The sequence below is a fragment of the Somniosus microcephalus genome, chromosome 1 (assembly GCF_052327205.1).
Source record: "Somniosus microcephalus isolate GS21.2 chromosome 1, FLI_Smic_1.0, whole genome shotgun sequence".
NCBI classification, from domain to species: domain Eukaryota; kingdom Metazoa; phylum Chordata; class Chondrichthyes; order Squaliformes; family Somniosidae; genus Somniosus; species Somniosus microcephalus.
Window position 1 is genome coordinate 217,087,786 of NC_140987.1, and position 23,625 is coordinate 217,111,410.

The window sequence follows — 23,625 nt, forward strand, 5'->3', positions numbered from 1 at the left end:
ATATTTTTCCAAGCATATGGAACATTTGTTTGGATTTAAATATGTGCTATTTTTTTTTATTATTTGAGATATACTTACGAATACCATGTGCTCCTGAGTGAGTTGCATGTGTTTAATTATAAATATCATTTTTAAAATGAGTGCTATCAGCTCTCCAATGGCTCAGAGAATAAATGTACTGTATGATATGGAAAGAAAGTAAGTAAGAAAGAAAGACTTGCATTTATATAATGCTTTTCACAACCTCAGGATGTCCCAAAGCGCTTTACAGCCAATTATATACTTTTGAAGTATAGCTACTGTTGTAATGTAGGAAACCCGGCAACCAATTTGAGCATACCATTGTCCCACAAACAGCAATGTGATAATAACCAGATAATCTGTTTTAGTGATGCCAGTTGAGGGATACGTATTGGTCAGGACACCTGTGAGAACTTCCCTGCTCTTCAATAGTGCCATGGGATCTTTTATGTCCACCTGAAAGGGTAGATGGGACATCCGTTTAACATCTCATCTGAAATACAGCACCTCCGACAGTGCAGTGCTCCCTTAGTACTGCACTGAAGTGTCGGCCTAGATTTGTGCTCAAGTCTCTGGAGTGCAACTTGAACCTGCGACCATCTGACTCAGAGGTGAGCTTGCTACCACTGAGCTATAGCTGGTTTGATTCTTGGTCTATGCTGGAGTTAATTTCAGTCAAAGTTGTGTTGGGGCTTGGGGCATTTATTGTTGAATTTAATGTACCTGGTATAAAGGAGGAAGAAAAAAAACAAAGGAACTGCCAAATTTCCTGCTTCTGATTAACATCCTGTGACCTCTGTTGAAAAGTGTCAATGTGCCGTTGTTGGATGAGGACAGTATGGAACTCTATTCTTATCAATGGGGAATAGCTTTCTGTCTAGACTCGCACACAAAGAATGGTTACTTAGATGAAATACTGAAGGATTTTCGCTGCCCTGTGACAAATCAAAATATGCTTTGCTTGTGGGTAAGTTTGAGTTGCCTGACCTGTTAAAATGCAAGAAAATCCAACTTAACCCTTGCTGTGTGGTTAGGGTGGGAGGGTGAGATGGAGGAAAGGATGTGCTTATGTTGAAGGGTAACCATTCGATGCAAGAAGACCGTCTACTTAATCAATATCCAAAGGCTAGATATAATGCTCGAGGTTGTTATATGCGCTCACAACAACAGTTAATTGAACCATAAGTATTTTATTTGAAATATCTTAATATTTGCCCCATTCCTTTCACAAGCTTATTGTTGAATGACTATTCCAGAGATAAATATTGTGGAATATGCCATTTGGAAACATAGGATAAATTAAAAGTTAAATACTTACACATGGTATGTTTATACATTTGAGATAAATAGCTACTTGCTATTGTACACTCACTTGTGCAAACAGTATATAAAATATACAACCATTCATTTAAGAAAAAGTAAAATATGGCAATTATTTCTTGCAATGTCACCAAGCGATTAAACATAGCCTGTATTCTCCTTTCTGATGTGACATTTGTTTATACAATAAAAGTAAAACCAGTTGTGATGGCATTTTTGAAGATAAAACTCCACCATCTAAATGTGATCTGAACTTCCAGAGCACTGCTAATGTTAATGGATATATGCAGAGTTTGATTAAAACAGCTACACAGGCCAGTCATTATCTTGTGAATACAAACCAGCCATAACAAATAAGTGGAATTATGTGTGTTCTAGTATGGTGCAAGTATTTATATGAATATATATGAGGTTAATAACACCTTTTCAAAGCTTATCTATATAAAAGCTACAATAAATGTATAGGGGCTCTAATCTATGAAGTACTGTATGTATATTTAGCGAGCTGGTTCTTGCTTCCTTACACAGTGATAGCTGTTTTGTAGTTCCCCGGTGCTCATCTGAACAATTTTGTGAACTCTAAGGAATTTGAGTTTTTAATAAAGACAAATTACTTCTGATTATACATTAAAACATCCACAGACTTGTTTTCTTTCAAATCTGTACTTTTGATTTTCATAATGCAAATTTTATGACTGTATCTGTCACTTGTCTTTTAACTCAGCCTGTAATAAATATGTATTATATAAATTCCATTTGAGCACTGTGTATTGTACTAAATTTATGTGTGTATTAGAGAATTTTTAGATGAAATCTAGTAACCTTATATTAATGACTGTATTGGTGCCGCATCGTGCTCTCGCCCGGAACTGGAAAATTAATCAACTTGGCTTCAAATTTCCACGCCTCCCTCGTCTTCACATGGTCCATCTCCGACTCTTCCCTTCCCTTCCTCGACTTCTCTATCTCCATGTCAACAAATATCTGCTATAAGCCCACTGACTCCCGCAGCTACCTTGATTACACTTCCCCCCCACCCCGCTTCCTGTAAGGACTCTGACGTAAGAAAACTACTAGGCACTTGGTCTGAGTATTAAACAAGGCTTTAATTAACTGTTTTTCAACATGGAGGTCTAGTTGTGTCCTTACTAGTTCCTGTTAAAGAATGTCCTGCACAAGCTAGGCCCATGCCTGAGTATTTATACTCACCCTGGACAGCGCCACCAGCAGGCCGCCCAGTATTACTTCATAAGTCATTTCCACATGAATGACAGATTCATGTCAGACACACTTCCATTTTTCCAGTTTCTCCGTCGCATCTGTTCTGATGATGCCATCTTCGATACCAGTGCTTCTGATATGTCTTCCTTTTTCCTCAACCGAGGATTCCCCTCCACCATGGTTGACGGGGCCCTCGATCATGTCCGGCCCATTATCTGAACTTTTGCTCTCACGCCTTACTTTCCATCCCAGAACCACGATGAGGTTCCCCCGTCCTCACCCACTTCCAGCGCAATGCCACCACCAACCACATCTTATTCTTCCCCTCCCCTTTCAGCATTCCAAAGGGACCTTTCCCTCCACAACACCCTGGTCCACTCATCCATTACCTCCCCCCCGCCCCCAACACCTGCTCCCCTTCCTATGCAAGTGCAGGAGATGTAACACCTGTCCTTTTACCTCCTCCCCACCATCCAGGGCCCCAGACACTCCTTCCAGGTGAAACAGCGATTTACTTGTACTTCCTGCAATTTAGTATACTGTATTCGCTGCTCACAATGCGGTCTCCTCTACATTGAGGAAACAAAATGCAGATTGGGTGATCACTTTGCTGAACACCTCTGTTCAGTCCGCAAGCGTGACCCTGAGTTTCCAGTCGCTTGCCATTTTAATTCTCTGTCCCACTCTCCCTGTCCTTAGCCTCCTACACTGTTCCACTGAAGCTACATGGAACACCCCATTTTTTGATTAGGCACTTCACAACCTTCTGGACTCAACATCAAGTTCAACAATTTCAGATCATAACCACTTGTCCCATTTTTTCAGATAGCAGGTGCTGGTAATGATTCTGCTATTGCCATTTGCAGCTCCTCTAGACCTATCTTTTTTGTTTCTTTACTTGTCCCATTATCACCCCCTTTTGCCTTGCACTATCATCCCTTTTGTCATTTAATCTCTCCTACCTTCCACCCTTCACAGATCTTCCCTTTTGTTCTTTCCTCCCCTCTCTACTTTCCCTCCCTCTGTACTTGCTTAAAATCTGTTGCATTTTCAAGATCTGACAAAAGGTCACCAACCTGAAACATTAACTCTTTGATCCTCTCTCCACAAATACTGCCTGACCTGCTGAGTGTTTCCAGCATTTCCTGTTTATATTAACCTTATTTGTACTTAGATCTGGCCTGTACCATAAGTCTCTCATGCTATTTTGGTTGTTAGTATTGTAAATAGGAGTATTTGAAAATAAGTTACTAGTATGGTAGAACATTTCTTTACCAGCTAACCAGGATCTAGTTAACTTTTCAACTTTGGCAAACTGAAAACTTAAACCTTGAAATAAGTTGGCCTCAAACTCAATAAAATGCATCAAATTTAAGATCAAACTAGGCATCTGGTACTACTAGATACTTGCAGTTGTGACTGAATCAATACAGTCATCTGTTGTGCTGAGGGAGCAGCAAACTGGGGGCTATGTCCTTGCACCATTCTGCATCAGCCCCAGCCAAGAAAGAAAGAATGAACTTGCATTTATTTAGCATCTTTTGCATCCTTAGGACAACCCAAATACTCCACAGCCAGTTGATTACAGTTCCAGTAAGTCACTGTTATGCAGGCAAACACAGCAGCCAATTTGAGATGAATGGCCAGATAATCTGTTTTGATGGTGTTGGTTGAGTGATACCAGGAGAACTCCACTGCTCTTTTTGAAATAGTACAGTGGGATCATTTTATGGTTTAATATCTCACCTGAAACATTGCATCTCCGACAATGCAGCACCCATTTAGTGCTACACTGAAGTGTGTCGACATAGATTATGAGCTCAAATCCCATGGTGAGGCATGAAACCACAACTTTAATGAAATTGAAGCAAGAGCACTATTCCTTACCCATGTTGATGCTCCAAGGAGCAAACCTCATTATGATACACATTTGTGGCATGACCTGTGCTTTTGGGAATTGCATGCTTTGCTTCATTGAATCTAGGTGTACTGAAAATGTTGGGAGCAAGAAGTACCTCCCTGCACTTAAAGCTATCTTGGATTGGTAAGCATAATTGTTTTCAATTTAATTTTAAGTTTGTGCCTTCTGTTAGGTTGATTTCTAAGTATTTCTTTTGCTCTATTACAGTTGCAATTACTGCTTATTTTTATTTGACTCCTTTTACCACCAACTAGTCACGTGTATTTCACTGTCATGTGCAATAGCCTTCACTGATATGATGGCCATTTCTTGGAAATTCCAGTTGCTCTATGGAAATGGGAAGATAAGGAGGACTTCCCTGAATCCTTTGGCAGCCTGTGATATGCTCAAGGAGGTCTGGTGGGTTCTGGGTAATGGTGCCACCTGCCTCAGCTGCAGTCCTATGAGCTACACCCAGAATTAATTCTTAAAGGATAACAATGGGGACTTCTGGTGTTCAAGTGCAATATGATGGAGCATAGAGAGAATTACTGTAGGTACGTGAAAATTCAGGATTTTGACCCAGCGATGATGAAGGAATGGTGATATATGTCCAAGTCAGGATGGTATATGACTTGGATGGTAATGTGCATGTGATGGTGTTCCCATGTATCTGTCGCTCTTGTCCTTCTGAGTGGTGGAGGCTGCGGGATTGCGGGGAGCTGTGAAGAAGCATATGCCAGTTGGGGAGGAGATAGAAGCTTAGGGGTGAAATACTGATCAAGTGGATTGCTTTGTTCTGGATGATTTCGAGATTCTTGATTGTTGTTGCAGCTGCACCCATCATGGCAATTGGAAGTATTCCGCCACACTCCAGATTTGTGCCTTTTGTGTCTATATTCGGACCAAGGCTGCAATGGAGCAGAGTAGTCCTGGTGGAACACAAACTGAGCATCAGTGAGCAAGTTATTGGTGAGTGCTGCTTGATAACACTATTGACGACTCCTTCCATCAGTTCGCTGAGGATTGGGTGTAGGCTGATAGGGTTGTAATTGGCCAGGTCGGATTTGTACTGCTTTTTGTGGACACGACATACGTAGGCAATTTTAGACATTGTCGGGTGGCTGCCCGTGTAGTAGCTGTACTGGAACAACTTAGCAAGTGTATGGCTAGTTCTGAAGCACAGGTCTTCAGCACTACAGCTAGGGTGTTGTCAGGGCTGTGTCTACTGCACTCAGCTGTTTCTTGGTATCACATGGTGTGAATTAAATCGGCTGAAGACTGGCATCTATGATGGGGATTTCAGGAGGAGTCCGAGAAGGATCATCCACTTGGCATTTCTGCCTGAAGATGTTTGGAAATGCTTCAGCCTTGTGTTTTGCACTCACATGCTAGGCTTCCCCATCATTGAGGATGGGGATGTTCATGGTGCCGCCGCCTCCTGTTATTTGCTTAATTATTCACTACCATTCATCACTAGTTGTGGCAGGGTTGCAGAGCATTGACCTGATCCATTGGTTGTGGGATGTCTTAGCTCTGTCTATAGCTTGCAGCTTTTGTTGTCAGTGGTGCTACTACCAAGCCACACTTGGCGATGAACATTGAAGTCCCCCACCCAGAGTACATTCTGTGCCATTGCTACCCTCTGTATTTCCTCCAACATGGAGGAGGTTTTTTTATTAGTTCATGGGATGTGGATGTTGCTGGCAAGGCCAGCATTTATTGCCCATCCTTAATTGCCCTTGAGAAGGTGGTGGTGAGCCGCCATCTTGAATCACTGCAATCCGTGTGGTGAAGGTACTCCCACAGTGTTGTTAGGGAGAGAGTTCCAAGATTTTGACCCAGCGATGATGAAGGAACAGCGATATATTTCCAAGTCAGGATGAGGATGGTGTGTAACTTGGAGGGGAATGTAGGGGTGATGGTGTTCCCAAACACCAACAGCCCTTGTCCTACGTGGTAGAGGTCGTGGGTTTGGGAGGTGCTGTCGAAGAAGCCTTGGTGACTTGCCGCAGTGCATCTTGTAGATGGTACACACTGCAGCCACAGCACACGGTGGTGGAGGGAGTGAATGTTTACGGTGGGGTGCCAATTGAGTGGCTGCTTTGTCCTAATTGTGTCGAGCTTCTTGAGTGTTGTTGGCGCTGCACTCATCCAGACAAGTGGAAAGAATTCCATCACACTTCTGACCTGTGCCCTGTCGATTGCAGAAAAGTTTTGGGAGTCAGGAGGTGAGACACTGGCCACAGAATACCCAGCCTCTGACCTGCTCTTGCAGCCACAGTATCTGCGTGACTGGTACAGATAAGCTTCTCAATGGTGACCCCCCCCCCCCCCCCCAGGATGTTGATGGTGCGGGATTCGGCAAGGTAATCCCGTTGACTGACGAGGCGGTTGTTAGACCTCTCTTGTTGGAGATAGTCATTGCCTGCCATTTGTGTGGCGCGACTGTCACTTGCCACTTATTAGCCCAAGCTTGAATTTTGTCCAGGTCTTCCTACGTGCAGACATGGACTGATGCTTCATTATCTGAGGAGTTGTGAATGGAACAACATCAGCAAACATCTCACTTTTGACTGATGGAGGGACCGTCATTGATGAATCAGCTGAAGATGGTTGGGCCTATGACAAGGCCCTGAGGAAATCCTGCAGCGATGTCCCGGGGCTGAGATAATTGGCCTCCAACCACCACAACCATCTTTCTTTGTGCTAGGTATGACTCCAACTAGTAGAGAGTTTTCCCCGATTCCCATTGACTTCAGTTTTAGTAGGGCTCCTTGATGCCAGACTCGGTCAAATTCTGCCTTGATGTCAAGTCACTCTCGCCTCGCCTCTAGAATTCAGCTTTTTTGTCCATGTTTAGACCAAGGCTGTAATACGGTCTGGAGCCAAGTGGTCCTGGTAGAATCCAAACTGTATCACTGAGCAGGTTATTGATGAGTAAGTGCCACTTGATAACACTGTCAACGACACCTTCCATCACTTTGCTGATGATTGAGAGTAGACTGATGTGGCTGGGTTGGATTTGTCCTGCTTTTTGTGGACAGGACGTACCTGGACAGTTCTCCACATTGTCGGATAGATGGCAGTATTGTAACTACTGGAACAGCTTGGCTAGAGGCGCAGCCAGTTCTGGAGCACAAGTCTTCATCATGACAGCCGGAATGTTGTCGGGGCCCATAGCCTTTGCTGTATCCAGTGCGCTCACCCGTTTCTTGATATCACGTGGCGTGAATTGAGTTGGCTGAAGACTGTCTTCTGTGATGATGGGGACCTCAGGAGGCGGTCAAGATGGATCATCCACTTGACACTTCTGGCTGAAGACGGCTGCTGATGCTTCAGCCTTGTCTTTTGCACTCACATGCTGGGCTCCGCCATCATTGAGGATGTGGATGTTCATGGAGCCTCCCCCTCCCATTAGTTGTTTAATTGTCCACTACCATTCACGACTGGATATGACAGGACTTTGATCTGATCCGTTGGTTGTGGGATTGCTTAGCTCTGACTATAGCATGCTGTTTCTGCTGTTCAGCATGTATGTGTTTCAACTTCACCAAGTTGGCACTTCATTTTTAGATATGCCTGGTGCTGCTCCTGGCATGCTCTTCTACACTCCTCATTGAACCAGGGTTGGTCCCCTGGCTTGATGGTAATGGTAGAGAGAGGGATATGCCGGGTCATGCGATTACATATTGTGATGGAATACAATTCTGCTGCTGCTGATGGCCCACAGCACCTCATGTATGCCCAGTTTTGAGCTGCTGGATCTGTTCTGAATCTATCCTATTTAGCCCATTGGTAGTGCCACAGAACACGATGGAGGGTATCCTCAGTGTGAAGACAGAACTTTGTCTCCATAAGGACTGTTCAGTGGTCACTCCTACCAATACTGTCATGGACAGATGCATCTGCGATAGGTAGATTGGTGAGGACGAGGTCAAGTAAGGTTTTCCCTCGTGTTGGTTCTCTCACCACCTGCCGCAGGCCCATTCTGGCAGCTATATCCTTCAGGACTCTGCCAGCTTGGTCAGTAGTGGTGCTACTTGGTGATGGACATTGAAGTCCCCCACCCAGAGTATGCTCTGTGCTCTTGTTACCCCCAGTGCTTCTTCCAAGTGGTGTTCCAACATGGAGGAGTACTGATTCATCAGCTGAGGGAGGGTAGTAGGTGGTAATCAACAGGAGATTTCCTTCCCATGTTTGACCTGATTCCATGAGACTTCATGGGGTCCAGAGTTGATGTTGAGGACTCCCAGGGCCACTCCTTCCCAACTGTATGCCACTGTGCCGTCACCTATGGTGGGTCTGTCCTGCTGGTGGGACAGGACACACCCAGGGATGGTGATGAAGTCTTGGATGTTGGCTGAAAGGTATGATTCATAAGCTGTTTCCTTTCCCATTTTTGGCCTGAAGCTGAGACTTCATGGGGTCCCGAATCAACGTTGAGGGTGCCCAGAGCCACTCCCGCCTGACTATACCACTGTGCCCCACCTTTGGTGGATCTGTCCTGCCGGTGGGACAGGACATACCATGGGATGGTGATGGAGGAGTCTGGGACATTGGCTGATGAGTATGATTCTGTGAGTGTGACTGTAAGGCTGTTCCTTGAATAGTCTGTGGGACAGCTCGCCCAATTTTGGCACCAGTCCCCAGATGTTAGTGAGGAGAACTTGGCAGGGTCAACTGGGCTGGATGAGCCTTTGTTGTCCTGATTCAATGCCAATGTTGCAGCCAAGTGGTTCCTCCAGTTTGATTATTTTTCTTTCTAGTGGTTCGGTATAACTGAGTGGCTTGCTGGGCTATTTCAGCGAGCAAGTAAGAGTTAACCGTGTTGGTGTGGGACTGGAGTCATTCTAGGCCAGACTGGGCAAGCACAGCATGTTTTCTTCCATAAAGAACATTAGTGAACCAGTTGAACAATCTGACAGCTGCATCCTCACTTTTCCTGATTCCAGCTTTTATTTCTATATTTTTTTAACTGAATTCAAATTCTCAAACTGCTATGGTGGGATTTGAACTCACGTTCTCTGAATTATTAGTCCAGTAACATAACCACTATGCTACCATACTTGTTAAGTGTGTGTCAAGCCAGTTACAGAATAGCCTTCAGTTCATGACTCCAGTAATTGTGAATAATCGTCCCTCATTGGATTTACGGGCTTCAGAGTGTAAACTCGCAGTTAATATAGGCAAGATCATTACCTGAAGGGGCCTTTGGCCGTGATTCCATCAACTTCCCTATTTGTCATCTGAAGCTGTGAGAGGATGCAATCATAGAATTTTATATCACAAAAGGAGGCCATTCAAGCTCTTGACCTTATGCTACCTATCTATTAGTCCCATTCTCCTGTCCTTGCCTTTTAAATTTTTGTAACTGTTTATCCACTTCCCTTTTATAAAGCTATTATAAATTCCACTTCCACCACTGTTCTGGTCACGTCCTAAAATTCCTGTGGGTAAAAGCATTTCTCTTAACCTCTTTTCATGATCTTAAATTATGCCCTCTTACCAACTCACTAACCAGTCTTTCCTACTTAGCTCAAAGCCCTTCATAATTTAAATGTGTCTATAAAATCTCTTAACCTTTTTCCAAATGCAGAACCTTGGCATCTTGTTCAACCCTAAGTCAGTTTCAGGCTCCATTTCTCCCCTTCAGCTGCTAAAACCCTAATACATAGCTTCATAAAGTCAAGGCTTCACCTTTGCAACACCCTACCAGTTGGACTCCTCACCTCAACCCTCCACAAGCTTCAAGTTATCCAAAAACCCACATCCTCCCCTTAACCACATTCCTGCCTCCATCCTCTTGCACTAGGGCATAGTAGCCACTGGATCAATTTCAAAATTTCTCATGTTTATCAAATCTCTGTGACTCATTCCATCCTACATTAGTGATCTCCTCTTGCCCTACATTTTCATTCATACCTGTCCCTACGCCACCAGACTTTCCTCAATGCCAGCGCAAGGACAGATGATGGCCCAGAACTTCGGGTCTCCACGGGTGAGTACGCATGGGGTACTCGCCCGTAGGCCCAATGGAAGTGCCGGTTTCTTGTATGCACTGCGCATGCGCGGGAAACCGGCACTTCCATTCCCCTGAAAGCAGGGGTTCAGAGTTCAAACGCGTGCGCAGGAGAGGCTGCGCGTGCGCATCGAACTTATGTTTATTTTGCAGGTTTTCCCGGGAGGGTAAGTCTCCAGAAGTTAGACATTTAAAAACCAGTCGCAAGGCCTGCTTTTTACAAGGTAAGTGGTGAATTAATTAAAATTAAAACATTTTTTCTACAGGTTTATTATTTTTAAATACTTTAAAGAAAGGTAAGTTTATTTTTAGCCCCGTTAGAAAATAAAATTAGTGTTTTTTTCAAAAATTTAAATTGTTTAAAATAGTTATTTCATGTAATTTATAGTTTATTTTAAAAATGTGATTTAAAAAAAAAAAAATTATTTAAAGATTTAGTGATGTTTTGGGGCCCGTAGTATTTATAAGTTTTGACAGCTCTTCCTGTCAAACTTATGAATGAAGCATTCCCTGCTCCAATTGGCTCTCCATGGCCCACGTGATCCCAGGGGACGCATCGAACTAACTGCGCCCCTGGGATACGCAAGCACTGCGCGCCGGCAGTTGGAGCAGGCCCAGGATCGTAATTCCACGGGGGCCCACAGCTCAACGGCCGGCGCGCAAGGTAAGTGCAGGTCGGTGGCTTACACCCGCAGGAAGCCCCCGGCCTGAATTTCTGGGCCGATATCTTTGAGCAGTATTGATCAGAGGAGCCCAAGTAGATTGGACAGCACCAAGCTAGTTTATGGTTAACAAACTGACCTGATGCTCAGGCAACATAGGCCACCAGTGGCTTCCGGCCTGAACTTGTGAAGTGGTATAGTTAGAAGAAAGTGCTTTTGATTTGACAATGGAGATCAAAACCAATTGAAGGACAGGAACTAGAAGTGTAAAACAGATAGCGGTACCTTGAGCTACTGCCAAGTTTAATTAAAGCTAGCCATGACTCCATTTGCAAGACTTCAAGGGGTGAAATGCACCAAAGGCAGATTGTTGCAACACTTTTATTCAACCAATATCACTCAGGATGTCAGCAAATGTTACAGCATATGTGACCAGTGTCAGCATATGGGTAAACCAGGAATCACAACAAAGCACTGCTGCAACCCCATCCTTATTATCAACTAACCTTTTAAGAGAAAACGAGCAAAACACTGTGGATGCTGGAAATCTCAATAGCTTAAATAATCTTTAAATTTACTAAGACATTGTAGTGTACATCAATGAAACTAGTAAATGGTTCTGTATAGTTTTTTTTAAGTTATTTTGTTATTTAAAATCAGGTTACTCTTTTGTGATAAACCCATTTTCAGCTTATTAATAAAACTGCACCAGGTTACCACTATTAAATATATCAAGAATTTTTTTTAATGCAAAGGGGGGAAAAATAAACAATTGCGTTCTATAATGCTGCCTGATTGCACTGGTTCATGGAAGATTTTGGCAGCGATTTTCTGGTTCGAGGTGGCTTGGGAGCAGGTCAGGTGGCTTCCAGGTTCCTGTCCCGCCCCCATGACATCCGGCCCTCAGACGTGATTTTGCATCAATTGGCCTTGTTAAACCCGCCCTGCGGGCTTGCCGGCCAATTAGGAGGAAGCCGGTGTCCGTTGACATTTGATAATGCGTCATCTGCCGGGTTTCTTAAAGGGACCACGCACATTTTTCTTGACAGCTGATTTCTCAGTGTTTGACAGCATTGAGGTGCTGCAAACACTGACAATCACTGTATAAAGGTGAGCTCTTGCACCCAGGCTCTCCAGTGACCCCCTCCTTAGGCTAGAACTGCAAGTGAGGTTACAGAAGCAATCTGTCACTGGTGAGAGATGTTCTCCCAACGAGGTGGGACTACACATACAAATCAATACTTGTTACCTACAGAAAAGTCTAATTGCTTAAAAGAATAATTTCCTGACATTTTCTTACCTCTGAAACTCACCAGTGCACCATTGGATCCTTCACACCACTTCTGCAGCTGTCTTCAATGCATAAACATTACAGCAGACTCGAACACGCTACACTTACCTGGCGTGGTGTCCGGATGTCGGGGAGCCTGCAGTAGAAGTGTAAAAATTGAAAAAAGCCTGTTAACTGTCTGTTAACAAGCAGTTAAGTGTCTAGAATCTTCTTCCCACCGCTAGGTGTTGGGTCCATGCACAAATCGGGGTCCTGACACTTGGAAAGATTGATTGGAGGCAGGTTGACGGTGGGTTTCCGACCTGCTGTCAATCTTTACGATTTTGCTGGATGTCCCGGCTCCAAACCCGCCCTGTGGCATAGTGGTTAGCACTGTTGCCTCACAGCACCAGAGACCCGGGTTCGAATCCGGCCTCGGACGACTGTCTGTGTGGAGTTTGCACATTCTCCCCGTGTTTGCGTGGGTTTTCTCCGGGTGCTCCGGTTTCCTCCCACAGTCCAAAGATGTGCGGGTTAGGTTGATTGGCTATGATAAATTGACCCTTAGTGTTAGGGGGATTAAATACGTGGGATTACAGGGATAGGGTGGGATATGTGTTGGTGTAGGGGTTACGGGGATTGGGTGGGATATGTGTCGGTGCAGGCTCGATGGGCCGAAATGGCCTCTATCTGCACTGTAGGGTTTCTGTGATTCTGAGCACCGGCAAAATTCCGGCCTTTTATGTTTGATTATGCAAATGAGCTTGAGCAGAAACTTGAACTTCGAACAACCGAATGCGCCCAAAGTGGAAGCTCTACAAACAGTTTTTAAGCAAGTTCAGAGGCAGGGGAGGGGGAAGCAAGATCAATGGGGAAGATCTGTGCTAGGGTGGAATGCAGGAATGATTAAATGACAAAAAGAATGATGTTGCAAGGCAAAAGGGGGTAGTAATGGAATAAATAAAGAAACAAAAAGTGGGTTCAGAGGAGGTGTAAATGGGTGCAACAGAACAGCAGAGAGAGAGATGCATGGAAAATCTGGCAAGGAGGAGAAGACTCCCGTCTCCCAGGAATGTTGCAGAGAGTAGGTCGATCACAGGGGTGCGACTGACCCACTTGTCATGTAACGATAGGGGATCCCAACCCAAGCTGCAGCCCACACGTCCACTGCTCCCAGTGGCTTTGATGCAGCCATCCTCCATTGCCAGCACCTGCTGTCTGAGAAAATGGTAGCCTATGCCAGCTCTGTGAAGGAGCTAATCAATGAGTTCCACTCCCCTGCTCTTCATACTCCTTTAAATTTTTCCTTTTCATAATTTTGTATTTTCAGAAGCAATTAGCATTTTTGTATTGTAAGGCTATTGATATTGCATTTTTAAAAAGTGATTATTATGATTGTGGCAGTGTTTCAACAAAAAGAAAACTTTGATTTTCCAGTTGAGCTATAATAGTTCACCAGCTTAAATACTTCAGGGGTCAACAAAGGAGAATTATTCAAGGATGCGGACAAGTTGAAAAGTAGTTAACACAGGGCAGAGCATTGAGATGTAGGTATGTGGTTCGTGTTATAAACAGTTTACAAATTCTGTCGGCATAAGTTTGCATAATTGGATAATCATAGAATCATACAGTACAGGAAGAAGCCATTTGGCCTATCACGCCTGTGCCAGCTCTTTGAAAGAGCTATTCAATTAGTCCCATTCCCCTGGTCTTTCTCCATAGCCTTGCAAAATTTTCCTTTTCAAGTATTTATCCAGCACCCTTTTGAAAGTTACTATTGAATCTACTTCCACCACCCTTTCAGGCAGACCATCATGACTCGCTCTCTTTTTTGCCAATTACCTTAAATCTGTGCCCTCTGGTTAATGACCCTCCTGCCAGTGAAAAAGTTTCTCTTTATTTACTCTATCAAAACCCTTTATAGTTTTGAACATATATTAAATCTACCCTTAACCTTCTCTGTTCTACGGTGAATAATCCCAGCTTCTCCAGTCTCTCCACATAACAGAAGCCCCTCATCCCTGGTACCATTCTAGTAAATCTCCTCTGCACCCTTCCTAAAGTGTGGTGCCCAGAATTGGACACAATACTCCAGCTGAAGCCTAACCAGTGATTTATAAAGGTTCAGCATAACTTCCTTTTGTATTCGATGCCTCTATTTATAAAGCTCAGGATCCCATATACTATTTATCAACTTGTCTTGCTACCTTGAAAGATTTGTGTATGTGAACCCCCAGCTCTCTCTGTTCCTACGCCCCCTTTAAAATTGTACCATTATATCATATTGCCTCTTCTCATTCATCCTTCCAAAATGCATCACTTCACTTTGCATTAAATTTCATCGATGTGTCTGCCCATTTCAGCAGTCTGCCTATGACCTCCTGAAGTCTGTTACTGTCCTCCTCACTATTTACTACATTTCCTAGTTTTGTGGCATCTGCAAACTTTGAAATTATTCCCTTTATACCCAAGTCCAGATCATTTCTGTATATGACAGAAGTATTTACTTGGTGCAAACCAGTGTCAATGTCTGGTTAGAAAATTCTCACTGCTTGCTCAATATGAGACAAAGTGGTGATTTAATTTAATTGGTTGCGTACTGTAGATCTAAAACTGCTTTGCACAGTCCAGCAAGATAAAACTTCCTATCTGTACCCCCATGTCATGCTTCCATAATGTTTTTAATTATGATTAGCCTGCAAAGTTAGTGCATGATACACACCTATGAATTTACATTGGGTTCAGTGGCATTAGTTTTGCGCAGATATATAGGGGAAGGTGATGGGTTTTCTCTTTACACTTCCAATCTTAAGCGTTCATTTGCAGTATCTGATTCTCACATACATTCCACAATGTAGATCAATGTCTTTTGAAAGACCCTTTCATTACTGCTGATAGCATCAGTTTAAAAAAGCAGTTTCAAAATAAATGCTTGGATTCTGCTTTAGTCTGGTCCTGTGTTACCCTATAAACTTAGATAATGCCCTTGTACTGAGCTTCCATGCATAAGTGGATAGAGACTGTCATAACTCTTTTCAGATAATATCTTAATAGCTGTCACAAAGATTTTCAATCCATCAGCCTGGTCTAGATTCAACATTTTTTTTCTACAGTAAAATAAAATTAATTACATTGGCAATGCTCCTGTATTAAAATGTAACCTGAACCTCCCAAAGCACTTAATTGTAATCTGTTTTAAGGATTGTGATCTTTGGCATTCTCTAATCAAACAAATGCTCTATTTTACTAAGTCAGTCTTAAAACTAATCATTATCAAACCAGCTTTAACTAATAGCTAAGTTAACAAATAAATGCCTGTGTTTGAGTTTGGTCCAGTGGTCAGTAGTATGGTTTCAAATCTGTTCTATGAAAGTTACAATAAATATATAGAGATCTATTATTGATTAGTGTATATACATTTACCAAGTTGGTTTTGCTTCATTAGAAAGTCATGACCTTTTTATAGCTACTGTGTGCTCAAAACAAGTTTTAAATTGTAAGGAATTTGAATATTAAATACAGATGATTACTTCTAACACAGTGGGTTAGAACACTGCCCTTTCACCTCAAGTAATGTTCAATTCTAGTCCAGGCTGATGCTGAGATAGGCCTACCTCCTTGGCTGCAAGAAAAAACACTTGCAAATCCCACGTCCAGAAAGAGATACAGGGTTAGGGAAAAGAGAAAGAAATAGGTAGGAGGATATAAAGACACAGTGAAAAGAGAGAAGGAAAGGATACATTAGAAAATAATTATTTCCTACATTACAACAGTGACTACATTTCAAAAGTACTTAATTGGCTGTAAAGTGCCTTGGGATGTGCTGAGGCCATGAAAGGTGCTACATAAATTCAAGTCTTTATCTATCTGTCTCACTTTTAACCATGTTTGTTTTATGGCACGAGGTGATACTTTAGGTGTCTGACTTGGAACTAAAAATCTCACCCTGGAATTCGCCAATGTTGACAGCTCTTCGTAAACTGTTTTGCAAAGCAGCAGGCCTGCAGCCACTTCGAAGATGGTCATGGAGCCATGCAAATGTCTCTCAACATGGCTGCTAGGCAGCTCAAAAGAAAGTGTGGGGAAACAATGTAATTTCTTTTGATAAGGATCAGAGGAAGAAAAGGAGAAAGTGACTAATCCCTTCTCTTTTACTCTCAGCAAAAATGATACAATACAGAAACTGTTGTGAACCCCGAGAACATAAGCTTGCAATATATCACAAATATCTCTCTTAAATCCAACAAAGTTCTTGCAGAATAGCAGCAGCATGAAAATTCTGGCTGCTGTGCAAAGCCACAAACCACTCGATCTTTACGAGTAATCCCCATATGTATTAAATGATTTTTGATTCCCATTATCCTCTTAATGCCTGCGGAAACGGCAAACTGACTCATGAAGAGAGCAAAGCTAACCACGTTAAGGAACTGTGCAAAAGAACAACAACTTGCATTTATATATTACTTTTAATATAAAAAAATATCCCAAAGCGCTTCAGAGGTTTAATCCAAAAAAAATGGACGTTGCCCCAAAGAATGAGATATTAGGAAGGGTGCCCAAAACCTTGCCTGAAATGGTGGGTTTTAAGGAGGATCTTGAGGAGGAATGGGAAATGTATAGGTTTAGGGAGGGAATTCTGGAGTGGGGTCTACGTGGCTGAAGGTATAACAACCAATTGTGGGGCAAAGAGATGAGAAATGCACTCAGAGAAACTGACTTTGGAGGAGATTACAGAGATAGAAAGGGATAAAACCATGCAGGGATTTAAACACAAAGATGAGAATTCCTGGATGGGAAATCAGCCAAAGGGACTTAGAAACAGGAGTAGGCCATTTATCCCCAAAGCCTGTTCTGCCATTCAATTAGATCATGGGTGATCTGTACTTCAACTCCATTTATTCGCCTCTGCTCCATATCCCTTGATACCCTTACCTAACAAAAATCTATCATTAGTCTTGAAAATTTCAACTGACCCAGCATCCACAGCCTTTTAGAGGAGAGAAATCCTCATTTCCACTACCCTTTGTGTGAAAAAGTACTTCCTGATTCCACTCCTAAATGGCCTAGCTCTAATTTTAAGATTATGCTGCTTATTGTAGATTCCCCCACCAGAGGAAATAGGTTCTCTGTATCTACCCTATCTGATCCCTTTATCATTTTAAAGACCTTGATTAGATCAGTAGTTCTCAAACATTTTTGGCTGAAGAACCCCTTTTCAAGTGGATTAGTAATCAAGGACCCCCTATCTAAAATGTAATTATAATACGAAAGTGCTGCATGTAGAGTGTTTTAATAATGCTTATAAGAACACAGGTAAATCAAGAGACAAACTCTTAAAAAAATCAAGAGATTTGGTATAAAATTATGAGATTCTATTTTTTCAAACTTTTTTTCCTTCTGGAAGTGATAAAATTCTTTAATTCAGAATGAAGGGACTGTGTATGTGGGGTCCGTGTGTATATCCAACCTTTTGACACACCAGCGAGTTCACACTGGGGAGAGGCTGTTCACCAGCTCCGTGTGTGAGAAGGGATTCGCAAATTCATTATGTTGGAAGAACGTGATCCACGTCTGTGGGGGGGGGGGGGTGGTGGTGAGAGAACATGATTCGTCGTCCCATCTAAATCACATTCTCGCTCTCATTACCCCCCGCCCCCAGACCTAGATCACGTTCTTCACCCTTCGCAGACCAGTTCTGCCCATTCCCCCAGTTTGAGAAATGCGGGATTAGATCACCCCTCGACTCAAGGGACTACAAATTAAGATTATACAACCCATCATCGTAATTTAACCCTTTAATCCCTGTTGTCATTCTGGTGAATCTGATTTGTACCCCTTCCAAGTTCAATATATCTTTCCTGAGGTTCGGTGCCCTCAAGGCAAATTGTGTTTAACTAACTTGATTTGAGTTTTTTGATGAGGTAACAGAGAGGGTTGATGAGGGCAATGTGGTTGATGTGGCGTACATGGATTTCCAAAAGATGTTTGATAAAATGCCACATAATTGAAAATGCCAGCAAAGTTGAAGCCCATGGAATAAAAGGGACAGTGGCAGCATGGATACGAATTGGCTAAGTGACAGGAAACAGAGTTGTGGTGAACAGTTGTTTTTCGGACTGAAGGAAGGTGTACAGTGGTGTTCCCCAGGGGTCGGTACTAGCCTAGCTTTTCTTGATATATATTCATGACTTGGACTTGAGTGTAAAGGGCACAATTTCAAAATTTTCAGATGACACAAAACTTGGAAGTATAATAAACAGTGAGGAGGCTAGTGATAGACTTCAAGAGGCCATAGACAGGCTGGTGGAATGGGCGGACACATGGCAGATTAAATTTAACACAGAAAAGTGCAGTGTGATAAATTTTGGTAGGAAGAACAAGGAGAAGCAATAATAAATTAAAGGGTACAATTCTAAAGGGAGTGCATGAAGAGAGACCTGGGAGTATATATGCACAAATCGTTGAAGGTGGTAGGGCAGGCTGAGAAAGTGATTAACAAAGCATACGGGATCCTGAGCTTCATGAATAGAGGCATAGAGTACAAAAGCAAGGAAGTTATGATGAACCTTTATAAAACACTGGTTCGGCCTCAATTGGAGTATTGTGGCCACCACACTTTAGGAAGGATGTGAAGTCCTTAGAGAGGGTGCAGAAAAGATTTACAAGAATGGTTCCAGGGATGAGGTATTTCAGTTACGTGGATAGACTGGAGAAGCTGGGTTTGTTCTCCTTAGAGCAGAGAAGGTTGAGAGGAGATCTGACAGAGGTGTTCAAAATCATGAGGGGTCTAGACTGAATAGATAGAGAGAACATAAGAAATAAGAGCAGGAGTAGGCCATCCGGCCCCTCGAGCCTGCTCCGCCATTCAATATGATCATGGCTGATCAAACTGTTCCCATTGGCGGAAGGGTCGAGAACCAGAGGACACAGATTTAAGGTGACTGGCAGAAGAACCAAAGACGACATGAGGAAAATGTTTTTAAGCAGCGAGTGGTTATGATCTGAAATGCACTGCCTGAAAGGGTGGTGGAGGCAGATTCAATCATGGTTTTCAAAAGGGAATTGGATAAGTACCTGAAGGAAAAGAATTTGCAGGGCTATGGGGAAAGAGCAAAGGAGTGGGACTAGCTGAGTGCTCTTACAGAGAGCCAGCACACAGGCTCAGTGGACTGAATAGCCTCCTTCTGTGCTGTAACCATTCTATGATTCTAATGAGGCCTGGAGGTTAAAATAGTCATGGCCTGATTTCTGGAGCAGCGAGTTTAAAATCAAGGCTCTTGTTTTCAGGATGAAATGCCCAAGTTTCTCCAATCTTTCAGCATAACTCAAACCTTTGATACAAGGAAACAGCCTTGTAGTGCTTGTCTGCACTAACTCCAGTGCTTCTTGCCTTGGCAACCAGAACTGGAAGCAGTATGTGGTGTAGTCTGATCCGAGCACTATGCAGTTTGATCATTACTTACTTTGCCCTTCTATTCAACTGTTTTGGCTTAATGTTTCAATATGCTATTAGTTTTGTTGATTGTTGCTCTACTTTAATTGGATATGTTTAGCATTCAGTCTAATAAAACTCCTATGTCTCTTTTACCTTCATCCTTAACTACTTCAGCACCATTTATGAAATGCAAGTGAAAAGTCACCCAGTCCGCATGGGATGCATCCTAGGTTACTGAGGGAAGTAAGGGTGGAAATTACGGAGGCTCTGGCCATAATCTTCCAATCTTCCTTGGATAGGGGAGTGGTGTCAGAGGACTGGAGGATTGCAAATGTACACCCATGTTTAAAAAAGGGGAGAGGGATAAGCCCGGCAACTACAGGCCAGTCAGCCTAATGTCAGTGGTAGGGGAACTTTTAGAGATAATAATCCGGGACAAAATTAATTGGCATGGGCTAATAAATGAAAGCACAGATTTGTTAAAGGCTAATCGTGTTTGACTAACTTGATCAAGTTCTTTGATGAAGTAACGGAGCGGATTGATGAGGGAATAGGTGTTTGACAAAGTACCACATAATAGACTTGTTAGTAAAATTAAAGCCCATGAGAATAAAGGGGCAGTGGCAGAGTGGATATGATTGGAGGGATGTATACAGTGGTATCCCCCAGGGGTAAGTAAAGGGACAGTGGCAGTATGGATACAAAATTGTCTAAGGAACAGAAAGCAGGGAGTAGTGGTGAATGGTTGGTTTTCAGACTGGAGATTTTAACGGCGGCGGGACAAGGAGCGGGCAACCAAGCCACTCGCAGGAGGGGGGTTGGCAATTTAAATATAATGAGGCTGGGGGGCCCTCACATTTAACCACCATTTTAAATTTAACCCTGGCTAGCCAGGTTTCCTGCAGGTGTCCTGGGCCTCGGGAAACCCAGCAGCTAAAGGGAGGCAAGGACTGCTGGAACCAGGAGGTAAGTGTCTGCCCACTTAACAGCTGGATCCAGCTTATTTGCTTCAAGTACCCCCCCTCAAGCGGACACTCCCCCGACCCTTCCGATCTCCTCCACAAGGCCTCCAGTCTCACCCCCCGATCCTTACGATCTTCCCCCTCTTCTGGCCTCCGACCTTCCTTGTGGCCACCGGACTCCAATCACCCTGACCTCCGATCTCCCCAATGTTGCCCGGCTCATGATTCCTGATCATCCTCCCCTTGTTCTGGCCTCCCCGATGTTGCCTGGCTCAGGACTCCTGATCATCCTTGCCCTGCTACGATCTCCCCCAGCTCAAGAGTCTCGACCTTCCTCCCCCCCCCTAACCCCCAGCCTCCATGATCCCTCCCTCCCTCCTCACCGCTCCCCAGCTGCGGCCTAATGCCAAAGGCCTACCCGCCTGACAGCCAGCCAGCCTCTCAATCTGGCTGGCTGTGGCCGGGAAATGGAGACAAAAAATGTTAATCAGGTTCTGTTGTTAAATTCGGCAGAGCTTGATGGAAATTCATTCTTTTGGGTTTCCTGACCTTAATCCAGCCCTGGGGCACCCCACTCTGTACTTCCTCACCTGACATAACTCCTGTAACAAGTACTTATTTTCTTTTAATCCTTCAGCCAGTTCCTTATCCATTCCCAAGGTTTACACTGAATCCCTGCAGTTTTGAGTTGAAGTAATAGTCTTTCGTGTGGAGCTTTTGTCAAATGCTTTTGAAAGTCTAGGTACACCATGTTGAGGTTACCACAGTTTACTTAGGTTGCCAATTCCTCAAGGAGGTTGGCCAGGGAGGACATGCCCCTTCTGAATGTTGACTCCCATTTACTAGCTTATCGTATAGAAGCTCCTCAAGTTTATTCCTGATTAATTCTGATACTTTACACAGAATAGAAGTCTAATAGGTTTGTACCAGCCTAATGGGTCTGTAGTTAGTGGTGTCACTTTTGTCCCCTTTCTGAATATGGGCACCATATATCCTGTTTCCAATTTACTGGTTCCTCACCAGTGTCGTGATACCCTTAATAATTGTCAATGCCTCACAAATCCCCTTCCCAAATCTGGGATTAATACCATCTGTCGCTGGGGACTTACTGGTTTCAGTCCTTTGTTTGGGGAGGGCATTTTGCTCATGTTCTGCCTTGTAAGAAAAAGTCACATCTTGGCATTCTTACACATGTTCTCTAGGACATTTACACCACATGCTTTGTATCCGTTTGTAGCATTGTCAGGTTCACATTGATGCAAACTGTAGCATAGTTTATGAATTTAGCTGAATTGTATCTAGGCAAGTGGTGCCTTCAAGAATATAGCTTCACACCCACTGTACTATAATGACAGCTGTTACAAAGCAAAATTTGATAAGTTCGTAAGTCCACTGGACTGCCTTGGAAATTGTTGTCAATTTTTGCCCACATATTTTCCCCTTTTCTTTTGAAGACACAAACTTCTGCTGGGATATTGTTCCACAGGCACCAGCAGCTGTCCAGAACCACTCCAATTGGCCATTCTTCTGTAGTGAGCCTAGACGATGAGTGGTAGCATGAATTACGTCACAGCTGAGCCCAATACTATTCTCACCTGACATTCACCCACAAGCAAGAGTCATTGGCTAGCAATCAAGAGCAGAAGCCTGGCTGATATTTTCCTTTCCCTGCCATTAGCCCAGGAAAACAGAGGCCAAATCTCGTGCCCAACTTACTGGCCCAGCTTAGATCAGGAATCATCCTGGGACCTTCTGGTGTTTGGTGCTACACCAGATGCTTACTTTCAACCATTTTCCCATTGCGGAAGCTGCCTGTAACAGAGAGCCAACAGGATAGTAAATTTTTTCCCAACATTGAAATTTAACCAGCCTTCAGATGCCAGTGAGCTGAGCTCCATTTTTGCTGGGTAGTGATGTGGAAGTCAATGGTACAATGTGGTAAGTCTGCCAGCCTGAATTAAGAACATAAGAATTAGGAACAGGAGTAGGACATACAGCCCCTCGAGTCTGCTCCGCCATTCAGTAAGATTATGGCTGATCTTCGATCTCAACTCTACTTTCCCACCGATCCCCATATCCCTTGATTCCCCATGAGTGCAAAAATCTATCTATCTCAGCCTTGAATTTATTCAACTACTCAGCACCCACAGCCCTTTGGGGTAGAGAATTCCAAAGATTCACAACCCTCCGAGTGCAGAAATTCCTCTTCCTCTTGGTCTTAAATGGCCGACCCCTTATCCTGAGATTATGCCCCTAGTTCTAGACTCTCCAGCCAGGGGAATCAACCTCTACCCTGTCAATCCTCCTCAGAATCTTACATGTTTCAATTAGATCACCTCTCATTCTTCTAAACTCCAGAGAGTATAGGCCCAATCTACTCAATCTCTCCTCAAAGGACAACACACTCATTCCAGGAATCAATCTAGTGAACCTTCGATGCACCGCCTCTAAGGCAAGTATATCCTTCCTCAGATAAGGAGACCAAAACTGTGAACAGTACTCCAGGAGTGGTCTCACCAAAGCCCTGTACAATTGTAGCAAAAGTTCCTTACACTTGAACTCCAACCCCTTTGCAATAAAGGCTAACATGCCATTTGCCTTCCTAATTGTTTGCTGTATCTGCAAGCTAACTTTGTGTTTCCTGTATGAGGACACCAAAATCTTTCTGAACACTAACATTTAATAGTTGCTCACCATTTAAAAAAATATTCTGTTTTTCTATTCTTCCTACTAAAGTGAACAACCTCACATTTCTCCACATTATATTCTATTTGCCACCTTATTGCTCACTCACTTAACCTGTCTATATCCC